General features: G+C 47.4%; 1 protein-coding gene across 2 annotated transcripts in view; it reads left to right on the top strand.

The window, feature by feature from the left end:
• Positions 1-15,428, top strand: part of LOC8027684 (serine proteinase stubble) — a 66,547-nt gene that overhangs the window by 23,931 nt on the left and 27,188 nt on the right. The gene's annotated exons all lie outside the window — the stretch shown is intronic.

Genomic DNA, 15,428 nt, shown 5'->3' on the forward strand with positions numbered 1-15,428 from the left:
CGAATGTGTGAAAAACTTTAGATGACTGTTCCTCGTGTTCTAGTGTCAGCTCTCGACTTCGAATGAACGCTCCCCAGTGTCGCTGTTCAATAAGTTGTTGCAATTGTTTATTTATGTTCTTAATATCTTCAATAAATACGCCTGGGCGTCGTTCTTCTTCAGTGACAAGAGATCGTAAAGCATTTACGAGAGCTAGTTCTTTAAACTTTTTTCGTGCACTCTCCACAGAGCTTCGGATGACTGCTTGCACTTTCACATAAGATTTGAACGTTTCCCATTTGCAAGCGTCGATGGGCTCACTTTCGGCTAGAACGGTTAGCTCCTTACGAATTTGTTCGCGAAATACTTCATCTTCCAAAATTGTATTGTTCATCTTCCAAGATTCAATTCCTGAACTACGTATGGAGCGATTTGTCTCTCTTTTAAAAGAGATGGACACTAGCGCATGGTCTGAGAGGTGAGTGGGATTCGCAGTATATTGAATCTTGTCACTGGGGATTTCACCTGAGATGTAAATTCTATCAAGCCGCGCATGAGAAGCACCTTGCCAATGGGTGAATTTGGGATCAAAACATTTTATGTCTTCTGTCGCGTCCTTGAGGTCGAAGTCATGAAGAATGTTTATCAACTCCACTATGCTTCCATCACTTTTCCATCCAGAAGTTGTGCAATCGTTCCGCGACAGTACGCAATTGAAGTCACCCGCTAAGATAACTTTACTTGGGGTGTCTAAAGTTAAACGTAAGCTTTTGAAAAAAGTTAAACGATCAGAAGAGTTGTCTGGTGCGTAGATGGAAACTATTCTGACTAACTCTTCGCCAACCAAAACGTCTATGGCAGCTGTGCGACCATCTGCTGTTAGCTCACAATCAACGGAACTGCAGTGACGTGAGGCTTTTCGCAGAAAGATAGCGGTCCCAGCACTTAGGCCAGAGGATGGAGCGTGATAACAATAATATGTATCCTGGAAGTAGGTGACAAGATAAATTTCTTGCTCTCTAGTTGAGATTTTGGTTTCGTGTAGACATATTACATCAATTTTGTGTTGATAAAGAATCTCTTTTAGCCATATTTTACGGCGTTGACTTATAAGGCTGGCTACGTTAAAAGTCCCGATTGTAAAAGCACCATAAGGATCGTCGTTCATTGAACGTATTAGGTGATGGAGCAAAGCAAAGCGTCTCTTACTGACTCTTCAGGTCCTTGTGGCCGGACAGGATGGGATCCTGCTCGGTGATGGGAGATTTGGGAGATAGAGATTTTGTTCTCCTCTTTCTTCTCCTCTTTGACTCTGCCCGCTCCCATTGAGCTGTTGAGCCAGGATCTACGGTGCACAGAATTTCGTCTCCCTTTCTTTTCCCGAGCATTTCTTTGTCGCTGGTTTCGTCCATTTCGGATGCCTCTTCCTCTGGTTGCACTGACTCTTCAGCTTGGTCTTCAGGAACGAGAACACTGAACGAGTTGGTGATGACAATATTGCTCACTGTCTCCTTCGTTGCAGAGCATGACGACGCCGACCTGTCTTCGCACTTCTCAGTCCGTGAGGCTGCCTCGACGCAGGCTGTCCTGTGGGCGGTGCTGACTTCTGCCGAAACCTCTGTTTGTGCTGTTTCTTCTGCGTCCATCAAGTAGTCTGCAGGAATCTGGAGAGATGCAGTCGTTCGGTTGGCGTACGTTGGGAAGCAGTCTTCGAGATCATGGCCGAATTTTCGACATGCGCTACACCAGGGAGCGCGGCACTGGCCTCGGACGTGTCCGACTTGCCTGCATCGCAGACATTGCGGTGCTCTGCAAGGCACGGAGACAAGGACGGTTGTTCCCAAAATCCTGAGCTGATGCGGCAAGCTGTCCGCAGTCACACCTTCGTTCAATTCAATTGATAGTATTCTTGTGGTCGTCTCCACATCCTCGAAGCCGGAGTAGTGCCACTTGTCTGGAACGATGCTTTTTATTTTCCCAAACGTAGAGAAAGCGCTGGCCACGCTTGCATCTGGGATGGTAGTTGGAACCCAGTGCACCTTCATGGACAGCGCAGTCTTGCTCCCGTCTATTATCAAACATGTCTTGTTCTTTACATGGATCTCTCGGAGCTGCAGCAGTCTTTCTTTTTCCTTGGCAGAACGCACTGTGAGTAGCCACACATGATTGTATTGGAAGGTCCCAAGCGAAGCTAGCTCATTTGGGTTGATGATTTTCTTCAAAGCAGGACCGAAATCTTCGATGCGGTATGGCCGGGCTGATGGGTCCCCATGAAGAATCAGTGAATTTTCAAGCAGCTTACCGTTGGGAAGGGGTGGCAGTAAAATCTTGTATTCCGTTGTACTTGGTGCAGAGGGGGCAGAAGCAGAAATAGTTTCAGAATATTCCCGGCTAGGCTTAGCCGTTGAGATTTCCTTTACGGAGCCCATTTCCAACGCGGCCATTCAGCTTGTCGTCTTCTTCGAACTCCCTCGACCACCGATCCCCCATGAGCACTTCGCTTTTACCAGTGCTTTAGTCGCACGAGGAGTGGCCTTCGATTCGTCATTTTCGATTTCTCGAATCAAAAACAAACAAGAAAATACGGAATAGGTATAAGGTTTAAAAGCGAAAATAGACGGATACGAGAGGAAATAACGCAAACGACAGGGACAGGCGTCCCTGTTTGTTTGCTTTTTTAAACCTTATAGCTACCATGGACCAACTAGCCCCAACCAAAGTTTTAAAAAGGAAATACGATTTGTTGTCCACAGAGCTGAAGCGTACTGCTAGAGGTGTGACCTGTTTGATCTCCTCCCCACTATTATTCAAATGCTTTCTACGGAAATAGTAAAATATGCCTTGATTTTGGTTTCAATAATTGACATCACAAACTTGAAGAGTCAATGTCATCGTAGAAACACTTTTTTTTGTTGAAAATATATTTCTATAGTTACAGGAAAACTGCTTTTAATCCCTAAATCAGCTCATTAAAACTTAAAAAGGGATAAATTTTATCTTACGTACGTCGAAGGATGCTCCAGCTTTTAAACGAACTACCACGTTTCCGAAAAAAATACGCTTGTATTGCCTAGAAATTTATTGTACACGTATTTTGAATACTGAATGTTTTTGTATTTAGAAACAATAGGCAAATACATTCCCCAACATGCATTGTTGGGGAATGTATTTGCCAACATTGCTGAACGTACTTGAAATACGTATTCCAAATACTGCCTGCCCGTCTCTGACCCGTATGAATGTTCTGTGTAAAACCAGTTGTTTTTTATGACAAAGAGTCATTTAATTTTTTTATGGGGCTAGATGTCAGTTTCAATTCAAAATCATTAACAGTCCATTTATCTATATATATATATATATATGCATGCAATGGAGAAGAAGGGGTATTTACAAAATAGAAATAAGTTAGAACGCAAAAATAGACAGCGCTAATAAACAGTGTTTTGTTTTTATATACAACAGATACGAGTATGTCATATGTTTCGATTGTAAGGCACCTTGCCAAAATTAAACTCTCCAGCGTGTTACAATGAAAACTCAACACAATATAGAAAGATATCTAGAAAACTACAAAAATCAAACTGCCCCAAATAAATACTTATAGAGCTTCTTAAATTGCTTCATAATTTAAGTGGAACTTTTTGTCAAGTCCCAACTTCTATATATTTTTTTCCTTTCCTGGTTTTGCAAGCACCGTAGCTTAAAAAATTATCCCCTTTCTGCTGGAGGCTATACGCCATTCCTGAGCCCTTCAACTTTTTTTAGAATAGAATTTTATAATAAAACAACTATAATCAGTTACAAAGGTGAGAACGGGAGAGACGTCTTTCAGTTCTCTAGCCTCCAACGCCAGCACCTATCTTCGATAATACTTCGGCGCCTCGCTAGCTTCGAGTGTCCACGCGTAACCAAAGCACTGCAGAAGTCAGCAAACGCGTTACTGGGGGTTGGTCGTCGAAAGAGAGGGCCGGCTTTTTTTGTCCTGCCAAGAACCATAGTGCACCGAAGCTCGGAAAGCACGCGCTGCAGAACCCAGGGCTATGTCCAGGGATTTTGCGTTCCATCCCCATCACCCGTGCGCTTCAGTATATGGATGAGCTATTGGCCTGCTGTTTTGTATCACTATTGCATGATGCACGTTAAAGACCCCTGGCTAACGGTCGTACTGCACTAGCTAAAGCTCTCATCTACTGCGTGAATGAGTGTAGTTATTCTATGTCAGATCGACCTCGCGCTGTCAAGCTATTTTAGCGTGAAATTTGCTTGGTTGCTGAGTTATAGCTGTTCTACAAGTTAAATACACCTCTTAGGTCTCAAATACACCTCTTAGGTCTCAACAAAGTTACAAATGAGGTCGGCAACGCTCTTTCCACGCTATCAGAAAGGACTGAAATTAAATTGTATTGTTCAATAATATTTCTGACGCAAGTACCAGATAACGTCAGCTTTTAAATGAAAAAAAAAACCTCGTAGCGTATAATAATTTGGGTTGTGTGGGTATTTATACAGCGTGCAGTTGGTCAGCCATTTCAAAGTTGCGACGAGTCACTCGCTGTAGATGAGAAATTTAGCCAGTGCAGTACAACCGCTAACCTGGGGTCTTTAACGTGCACCACACATTAAGGATACACGACCGCACGCCGGTACAATGCTCATCCAGATCGAAACGGGCAGGGGTGGGGATTGAGCTCAGGATCCTTCCGCTTCACGTGCTCCGTGCACTAGCCCACTCGGGCACCGATCCCCCACGTCGTAACTTATGTGAACCCCCTCGATTGTCTTTTCGGTTTTACGAGAGTTTCTATCGCCGTTTGTCGCCGTACAAACGATTCACAACCTTATAAGAAGTTACAATATTGACGGTGCTATGAAGTCCTACGCGATATGCCGCGTCAGAGAGAGAGAAAGAGAGAGAGAGAGAGAGTGAGAGAAAAGTTTTGTTTGAGAATATAAAAACTACGCTAAAATATTGCTCATATTGTGATTGCATTTTGCTTGAACAAGACAAGGTATACGGCTTATCATAACAACACTCACACGTTCGTGATTGACTCGTCCTCGTTAGAGATTTCTAAGTAGACCGTTCCGATCATCCGATAGCAATACATTGCATCCGCATCGTTATCGGAGCCATCGGGACGGTCTACTATTAAAACTCTATATTGTTCCAATTGCAGCAGCTTTATACATGAACACGCTGTTTCCAAACAATCCTCCCACCCAGGGGGAAGACGACGAAGTGATCTCGGAGTGAGGTTTCCCCACTTCAAGCTCCGCGAGAATTCCTTGAAATTCTGGTCTAAAGACCAAATCCACCCTGAATTCACACTGAAGAACTTACCGGCACACCACCCGCAAGACCGCCGTCGAAATTCCGGCGAAAGAAGTGAGTCTCCTTGATTATTCGAACACTTTCCGCCCAGACCACGCAGTCCGCCGCTAAGACTACATTGAAGCACAGGCCCTCGCTGGCGCGGCGCGCGTTGCGCGCCGAGTTCGCCAACGTAGCTCGCCGCTAGGCACCCAGAAGCCTTCCAACTCAGGCTCCATCGACGACACTCGCCGATCGGAACCCCTTGAATTCACCCCGACCAACGTTTTTCTGCCGTCATGTCTCACTTCGCAAACGAGGACTCCCAAGCCCCGTGGAGCAGTCGCCTGCCCACCATGGCTGATTTACGCGACACCACGCCCTGGAAGAGAGCCCCATCAGCCCAGAAACGATTAAATCAATACGAGACCATTATAATCAAACCACAGACCGGAATTGACCTCCGTCAAGTACCCCAGACCGAACTCGGCTTAGCCGTTATCACGACCGCTAAGCTTACCACAGCCGAGCGCGGAGAAACCTACATCAAAGTGAGAAATCAACAAAACTTGATCGCCGTGGACACATACAAACCGAGTGCCCGGGACAAGATTCTATTGATTGAATCGCTCCCTATACAGGGCAGAGACCACGCGACCCGCACCTACTTGGCCATGAACAGGGACCATGCCCGCGGTGTAGTACATGGTGTTCAGGGATGGTCGAACGAGCGGCCACTCGAGAACATCGGATGCAACGGAAGAAAACTCATATCCGCCCATACCATCGGCAACAGCAATACCGCTCTACTTACCTTCGAAGGACTCTACCCCCCAAAATAGGTCACCATAAACTGGGTAGTTACACGCGTGTACCCCTATAGGCCTCGAAGCCTAATATGCGGCACGTGCTTGAGCATCGGACACAAATCCGAGGTCTGCCAGCAGAAGAACCACCTCAGGTGCTGCCAGAAATGCAGCAAGGAATTTCCACCCGACACCGAAACTGACGGGAACCACCAATGCACCCCATACTGCAAGAACTGCGACAAGGACCATTCTCCACTCGACCCCAGTTGCCCGGCCCGGGTCTACGCCGACGAACAACACAACCAAGGTATCTTATACCGCAAGAAAAGACAACTACTTGCCTCAAGGCCGATGCCCCGACGCCCAAATGCAAGGGCTCCTCCCCAATCGCGCCACTACCTAGAAATAGCCAACCGGTATGCAGTACTGGAAGACGAATACCCGATGCTACCGCAGAAACAGGCGCAAACCAACTCTCCCGGCACCGACCGCAACGCAGGCCAGGACAGGTCCAGAAGACCACCTACCCAGAAGCCGATCCACACGTTGGGGGACAAACTTCCAAGAACCAACAGACGCCCCAGGGCCCGGGCCAGGAGCCTGAGTCTGCCGAGGAGGAGTGACCCATTCCTTCCTCCTCAAGACGACCCCAAAAGCACGTTTACCAAAACACAGTCGTACAGGGAAGCCCTCATCAAAGCGCGCAAGAACCCCACTATTTGTAATCAAGCAAGAGCGATCGCTATGGGGATCCAACAGAGACACACACAGGCCCCCAAACCCCTAATAGCGCCACCATCACGAAATGAACATCACTCCATGAATCAGGAGAGCATGGAGGAAGCGGACTCGGTAACGACGCCGTCACAACCCCAGCCTGCTAGAGAGATAACCCTAACCGCACTTGTGCAAATGGTGCACCAACTAACAATTCAAAATCAACAAATGCAACTACAAATGAACCAAATGGAAACGAAGCTTAATCTTCTCATGAGCCGCAAAAGAGGCTACCAAGACCAAGAGCCACAAGAGGGGACCAAAGTGCATATACAAGAGACCACTACCCCACAAGAACGAGGACATGAATAAAACACAAAACAACAATAGCACCACAATATGGCAATGGAATTGTAGAGGCCTTCGAAGAAAAAAGCCGAACTCGCTCTTCGCCTACAACAGACACAACCCAAACCCGACATTATCCTCATACAGGAAGCGAACGGGGACCTCAACATCCCAGGTTACCAAAAGTTCACTCAACCCAGCATCTGCGTCACACCTAGGAAAAACAAAAAGCTACAACCGCCCAACAAAGTTATTGCCCCAATAACCACGACAGCTACCTACGTAGCGAAGCAAATTCCATCCAACCAAATCAACACCGATCACCTCAACGATCAAAACCAAGAAATAGTAGGCATCGAGTGCCAGCCACCAAACCAATCCCAACCAATTACATTATTCAACGTATATTGGCGACCAAATACCAAGATCGCGAAAACGCAGTGGATCCGAGACCTGGCTCAAAAAACAAAAGGTCATCGAATCATCATCGCAGGTGACTTCAATAGTCACCATCCACTCTGGGGATACGAGAATACAAATCACAACGGCAACACACTACACAATCAAACAGCACAACACAAATTTCACCTCATCAACAATGTCACTGCCACTACAAGAATCGGCAACAGCGTTGAGAAGGACACCAGCCCGGACCTCTGCTGGTCGAACAACCCCACCGGCATAACATGGTCAAATACCGAAGAAACCCTAGGTAGCGACCACTACATTCTCCAAATCGATGTCGCCCAACCCACGACCAATCGCAAGAAGTCTGACAAATCAAAACAAAACCTTCCCAAAGCGACCATCACCAAATGGGAGAAAGTCCGAAGTGACTTAGAAAAAAACGAACCCCCCGACAACTTTAGCGCGTCGGTCAAGGACATTGCAGAAAGCATCAAGAAACACACTGCCACACCTACCAAGACAGTGGAGTGACCCAGCATAGATAGACATTTACTCAATCTATGGGACACCAGACACAAGCTGGTTAAGAAATGGAAAAAGAAAAAAACAAATCGGAACCTCAAGAAGGTCATTCAGAAGATCACCGAGGAAGCTGAAAATTACGCCCAGAAAATCGCCGACGACCAGTGGATTGAACTAAGTAACGGATTCAACGGCCAACTCCACACCGCCAGAGTCTGGAGCATACTGAGCGCACTGCTCGACAAAAAGAAGCCAAAACACTCATTAGAAAAGATCAAACTTGAACAGGGCTACACAAATGAAGAGTTGGCGACCAAACTCCACACACTCTTCTACCCCTATTCTGTACCATACAACCCGGGACCAGGTCAAACCGCCCTCACTGATGACACGCGAATAACCGAAACGCAGGAAGGATCAGACAGCCCCTTTAGCAAAAACGAGCTGTTGACAGCCCTCTACTCCATCAAACGAAACACCACCCCCGGACCAGATAGCATAACGTATACGATGCTTAAGAACTTGCCTAAGAACTACATCGATGCCCTCCTTAATCAGATTAACCAAGCCTGGGAAAGTGGCAACATTCCCCATGAATGGAAGACCGCTGAAGTCATCCCCATCCCCAAACCAGGCAAGACACCCACCGAAATCACTAACCTAAGGCCCATCTCTCTCACATCTTGCGTCGGAAAACTTATGGAAAAGATGGTCCTCCGACGACTGGAGTGGCACCTGCACAACCAGGGAACCTTCCACCATACCATGACCGGATTCCGTAGACACGTGTCCACACAAGACACGATGCTTCGAATCAAACAAGACGTCCACGACTATCCAAGCACAGCTCAAACTCGCACGATAATTGGCATAGATATCCGCAAAGCATTTGACAACGTCAGTCACCAAGCCATTTTTGACAAAATCGCTGAAATCAGCCCAGGCAAACGATTAGAAGCCTACATCAGAAGCTTTCTTTCCAACCGCACCATACGGATCAAAATTGGATAATATAAAAGTGAAGAGAGAGTAGTTACCACCGGGGTACCACAAGGCGCCATACTATCACCCACGCTTTTCAACATTGCCATGAAGGACCTACCTCACAAACTTCACGATATCACGGACCTCCAATCAGCAGTATATGCGGATGACATCTCACTATGGTGCTGCAGCGGCTCCCCAGCACAACAAGAACATACATTACAAGAGGGCCTAGACGCTGTCCATAACTACATCCACACATTGGGACTGTCCTGCGCCCCAGAGAAAACCGAGTATGTCGTGGTCCTCAACTCCAACCAACCGCAGGCAGAAAAAACCCGCGACCTCATCCAACTGAATCTATCAGGACACACCATCCCAAGAAGGATAAAAATCAGAATATTAGGATTTTGGCTGGACCAGAATGGCAAAGCCCACGATTGGGTCCCCAAAACCCTAGTACAGATACACCAGATTACATATATGATCAGCAGAGTCACCCGAAAAAGGCACGGACTAAAAGAGCACGAAATCAAGAAAATCATAGAAGCCTTCATTATCTCCCGGGTAATGTATGGACTCCCATACTACACCCTCACTAAAACGCAATTTCGAAAATCGAAATAAGTATACGTAAGGCCATCAGGATCGCCTTAGGCGTTCCAAAATTCACCCCCCTTCACCTTCTACAAGCCACAGGACTAATGAACACGCTAGAAGAAAAGACGGAAATCCACAAAATTGGGCAGATACAAAGGCTCCAAACATCTCAGCACGGCAGAAAAATCCTTCAGGCACTGGGATATGACATCACCTCACTCCCCCCTATCCCACCGAAACCACCCCCATGGGACACCATACCAAACATCATGGTCAGACCCATTCCCAAAAATATGGACCCGGAGCGCCACCAAGAACGAAGACAAGAGAGGGTCCATATGCTCTGAAAACGACCAGAACCCACCAACTGCATTTACACCGATGCCGTCTACTTACACCACACTCAAGAAGGTGCGACGGCCACAGCCGGCCCTACGAAGAAAACTAAACGAAAACACCGCGAGGCCAAATCACCCACTAGCTTGGAAGTGCAAGCCATCGCGGAGGCCACTCAAGAAAACGCCCAGCTACAAAACATCACAATCCGCTCTGACAGTCAGGGCGCCCTGAGAACATTCAGAGAGAACAACCTACCACCTCATATAAAGACTAACCTCTCCAAGATCATGAAAGACCACCCAGACCTCCGAGTCACATTGGAATGGGTTCCAGGCCACACAGGAATCGAAGGCAACGAGCTGGCCCATCAGCTCGCCCGTGAAGCTATTACTGAACCGGGACTTTCCACTCCATGGCCACAAACATACGACCCTTACATACACAGGAAGACACTTCACACCAACAGAACCAACACACTGTTGGAATGGAGAGAGAACAGGGCCACCCTCCCATCCCCCTCACAATTTCTGACCCGACTGCACTCTACATTGGTACGAAGAGCCCAGACTGGCACCATCCTCACACCACACATAACGCATCATTTGTTGGGACGCGAAGGTCAACCGAAGTGCGTAAAGTGCCACAGATACCCTAATAATAAACATATCCTTTGGGACTGCCCTCACAACCAACAAGCACTACAAGAGACCCTCAAAACAATACCGAAAACACTTCACCCGAGCAGCTGGGAGGAATGGATCGCTCCCCCACCCGCACACAGCACTCTACTCTGGAGTTTGCTTGTTAAACATATAGTAAAATGCCGGGAGTTTATAGATGACGTCCTGGACTAATAAGGACCACAATAAATGTTTATTCTCTCTCTCTCTCCCACCCAGGGCGTGGGTACTGCGCGTGCGCAAAAACTGAATTCACGCGAGGGGGGGGCGACTGCGCATGTGCCATGCCGACAGCAGCGCCACCGCAGTGGGTGAAATCAGAGCCAATGGCGTGGCGTCAAAGCCCTGTGTTGGTCCATATACGCTAGGCACGTTCGATTTACCCGAACCTCCTGCACTGCTGCACCAAAGTGTAGCGCGCGGTGCACTTACGGTCGTATCTCATTACGACCGGAAGTCGTATTGAGATACGACTTCGCCCCGCTGGTCACGATATCACCCCGGCGCGCGCTTCAAAGCATGCTTCAAAGGCTCCGGTAGTGCGATACGCGGAACACGGTAACGGCTTGCCAAAAGTCCCTATTGGCGACGTGAGTGATCGAAAGCGTCGCTGTGATCGGTCTTCTACGATAGGCCGAATGCTGACTATGACTTCAGCAAAGGATTTCCCATCGACGGAAATAAGAGGAATGGAAGAACTTTAATTTGGAGGGTATTGACAGTGTTGGTTTGAGAGTGGGTTGATTTCAAGCTTCCACAATGCTCTTTACAAACACCTTCAAACGTGTTGTTCACAAGGTAATGAAGTCACAAAAGGTAACCATAGGAGGGCGCCACCAAAATCTCTCGCCGCCAATAAGTGCACACGGCTTGAGGATTCGATTTGGGCTGGTGATAAGCAATGCCTCGACCTGGATTCGAGTAGTGGCTCGTTCCAAATCGCTGCGATGACGGCAGGGGTTTCCCCAAGAATTGAATTTAGGGGGGGGGGGGGGGGGGGGGGGGGGGGGGGGGGGGGGAGGGGGGGTACCTAAATATTTAGGGGGGGAAGGGGGGAAGGGGTGCCTTTAGAAATACAAAGGGAGGGGGATGTACACACCTCCAAGGGGGTATGTAGCGAAATCACTGGATGGCGGTAATAGCCGAACCTTAACCATCTCTGAAACTCGGCGCGTGCCCTGTGCTTTGCAAAACTTATGAAGCGCGTAGTTACGATCAGAGCCGTGTATAGAGAGAGTTTGGTCAATGGGAGGCGCGGGAAGAGCTAGGACGTGCACCAGACTCAGGAAGACGGCTTGGCATAATCTCTTGACCAACCAGAAGCCGAAATGAATCCCCTAACGGTGGTAGCTAGAAACAGTTTTAACCATAAATATATGGTTTTAATAAGCGCATAAGAGTTAAATGTAGTAACCTTTCATAATTGAAAATAGGGTGCACATGATGTTTGGATCATGGTCATGCAGAAAGATTAAAGAAACGAATGTGCCGCTCGAACCCTGTTTTGCTCGGACAGAGTGTGACCGCTCGGACGGCAGATTCCCGGCCCTCGTCGCCTGGCGTACGGATGATGTCGATCGCTCCGCTAGTCGGGCCCTTCCACCATGGTTTCGGATGACCGTGATTGAAACATCACGCACACCATATTTTCAGTCACCGAGAGTTACTCCGACGCGCGTATTAATCTTGTTTCTCCCGACCACCGCCAGGTATTTTTTCTGGCTTCTGGTTGGCGACATTCGAATTTGTGAAGAGGTCCTTTAACACACCCAGCCCGCTTTCGGCCGATGGCGCCTCCTCATTTTTCTCCTATAGAAAGTATTCACTGGCGGCCATAGCTTTGTGCACGTCTGCTGAGCGCGTGCTGACGTCGAGCTTCCACAGTTCTTTTGTAACGTGCACTCCGCACCCTCAAGATTGCCGGTCTTAGCGGCTCGTTCTGAGCATGCGCTCTAACAGCACCCACAATTATGGCGCCCAGTGAACACTCCTTATACTTCCCAATGAATGCCAAACTCTCTACATATACGACTCTGATTACAATCAGCACTGGCGGCAAGAAAGGCAACTGACCGCTGCGACATCTTTGCTCGTGCGGACAAACCCGTGCAATGGCAAGCTTTTCAAACATATGTTCACGCTACAGTGTGGTTCACGCGCAAGCTGCACGCGCTTGCACGCGTGGGGCACCGGCCGGGGCGTCATGCTTGCAATTTCCAGATCACGTGACCACTTGTTCTGGCTGGGAGTTGAGAAGGTGAACGCTGCATGTATTTCTCAAATTTTTACGGCAACTTCCCTTACGTAGGAAACCAAAAAAATCAAACACGATATTTATAGGTTACGAACGTTGAAGAATAATTCTAAGCGGTATTTATTGAAAGTGCAAAACTTGCGTTCATCGCCTCGTTATTGGGGTCAGACCTCATTTTCATGAAGGCAACTTGAGTACAACATATCTCTACCGTGATTTTAAATTGAATAGCTACTTTTTAATGCGTTTTACTAGATGAGGCCTCAAGCAATGAATCTCACACACCAAAAAGCAATATTGGATTCTGGGATCCACTCATGCATAAGTGGCGTTCCTGTACGCCGTCACTGAAACCGTTAAGGACGCAGATGCATACGCACAGGAGAGACAGCATTGAGGGGAAATTCTGAGGCACAAGGCCGGCAAACTATGTCCCGGCGCGACCTGACCGAGCGCGCGCGTTTTAGGTCACATCGTTTCTGAAGAGCGGGCCATGATAACCCGCTCACGACCTTGCGTATTATACGCGTATGCCTTACCGAAAATACGCCCTGGCTGACTGGGCGCGCACGCCCCCGAGGCAATACCCGACCGTCTCAATGCGCCCGGTCTACGTGCCGCACAAAAGAAGCAGGATGGCCCCGCATTGGCACAGTTCCACGAACCGGTCTTTTCGGTGGCCGCGGCTTTGTGGGTGAAAAAGTTTATACGGAGCGGGCAACAATGGAGAGTTTGTGATAATTGACGTCACGGCGAAGTATGACGATTCCTGCCGCCGAACGAACTTCAGGAAGCTGAACGCAAATATATAAATAACGTTTTGAGGCCACTATACTTAGTACAAACAATGAAAGATCGAGACGAAAGAAAAAAACAAAAAAACAAAAAACGATGGAAGTGATGAAAGAAAAGATGCAAATGGTTCTGGCGGTCCGCTTATTCACGGAGCCAAAGAAAGGTGCACTCTGTTTAACCTTGGGACGACAGTTAACCGCATTCAGTCCGAAGACGTAGCTTGTTGGTTCAGATTTCTAGGTCAGTCATAGGTCGATCCAACGAACCCCTCCGGATGCTTTTCTGGTAGTATCCTGAAAATGTACAGCACTTTCGGAATTCGCGATTGCAGAGCATTGGAATTAAGTTTCAGGCGTCCATGGAGCGTGTGTTTACACAGACTGAAGTGTTTTTCGGCATAACGTTTGGTGCGCTCGGTATCTCGAGAAGAAGTTGACTTTTCCTCTTTCCCCATATTAAAAAAAAAAGGCTCATTACTCGACCACACGTAAGAACCGTGGATGCGACTATTGGCATCGTGAAACAAAGTGGGTTTTGAGTCCAGCCCACAAACTTCTGTCCCCCTATTCCTGTCAATGAAACGATACTACGGACACCGACGGGTTCAAAAAGAAAAGGTTCGTCAACACAGAAAGCAAAATACATCTTAGCATTAGAATAGTAGAAAGATGAAAAAAGAGTACCGCATTTTTGGGACTATAGTCCGCACCCGGTACGTTATCCGCACCCCGTGCATAGTCCGCACTAGGTGCCTAGTCCGAACACAAAAAAGTGCCATACACAGCGCACCTTGACAAATGATACTGTATTAGCTCACAAAGAAGCTTTATCGTACCTAAATCAACATTTAATATAGTCCGTTACTCATAAATTCCTTCACGAATTGTCACAGTGAACGATGTAGAAAAAAACTAATCATTGCATAGTCTGCACCTGTAGATAGTCCCCGTCGGGTGAATTTTCAACTTTAAAGCGTGTATAGATTACGTACTATAGTCCGGAAAATAGGGTACTGATATTATAACATAATGTATCGCGATAGTAAACAGCAAAATGCGTGTTTGGCATGAGCCCAGTGCAAGTTATAAGGCGGATTAGCATTTTGACGCTGATAGGTATATGATTGCATAGCCTATCTTACTTATTTTAAATCCCGGAAAGAAATTGCGCTGAAGAACGATAAAAATATTTATTGATTAACTAAATAGCAACAATTAACGGCATTGAACGTTGTGTTCACGACGAGCCTTACACAATTTACTTCCGTGGTTAAAATAAACCGAGAGATAAAATAAAGGGGGGGGGGGGGGGGGGGCGGATCATACGAATGTTCCCAAAATGTGTGAATTATCAGAAAAGTTTATCGAGAAACTAGCGTGCGCCGGATTATCATAGTAAATGCTGCCTCTCAACTGAGCATCGTAGGATTGCCGTCGCCTGAGCCCCGTTGGAGTTGGCGATCCTGAGAACATAGCCACAGAAATGAGGTCGATGCGGTAGCCACCGCTCTACATGGACGGCTAGCATCTGGTTGATCTGGGGAATAAGAGCCCATTTACGGTCTATCTTCGTCTTGGCTCTGGCTCTCAAGGGAGCTGACGTAGTTCACCCGATCACCCTTTTTGAAAACCTTGTGATGACTTTTTAAAGGCGATAAAAGTCAGCAACCTCTCCTCTCATTG

This window comes from Ixodes scapularis, unplaced genomic scaffold (assembly GCF_016920785.2).
Source record: "Ixodes scapularis isolate PalLabHiFi unplaced genomic scaffold, ASM1692078v2 PGA_scaffold0__279_contigs__length_252992795, whole genome shotgun sequence".
NCBI classification, from domain to species: Eukaryota; Metazoa; Arthropoda; class Arachnida; order Ixodida; family Ixodidae; genus Ixodes; species Ixodes scapularis.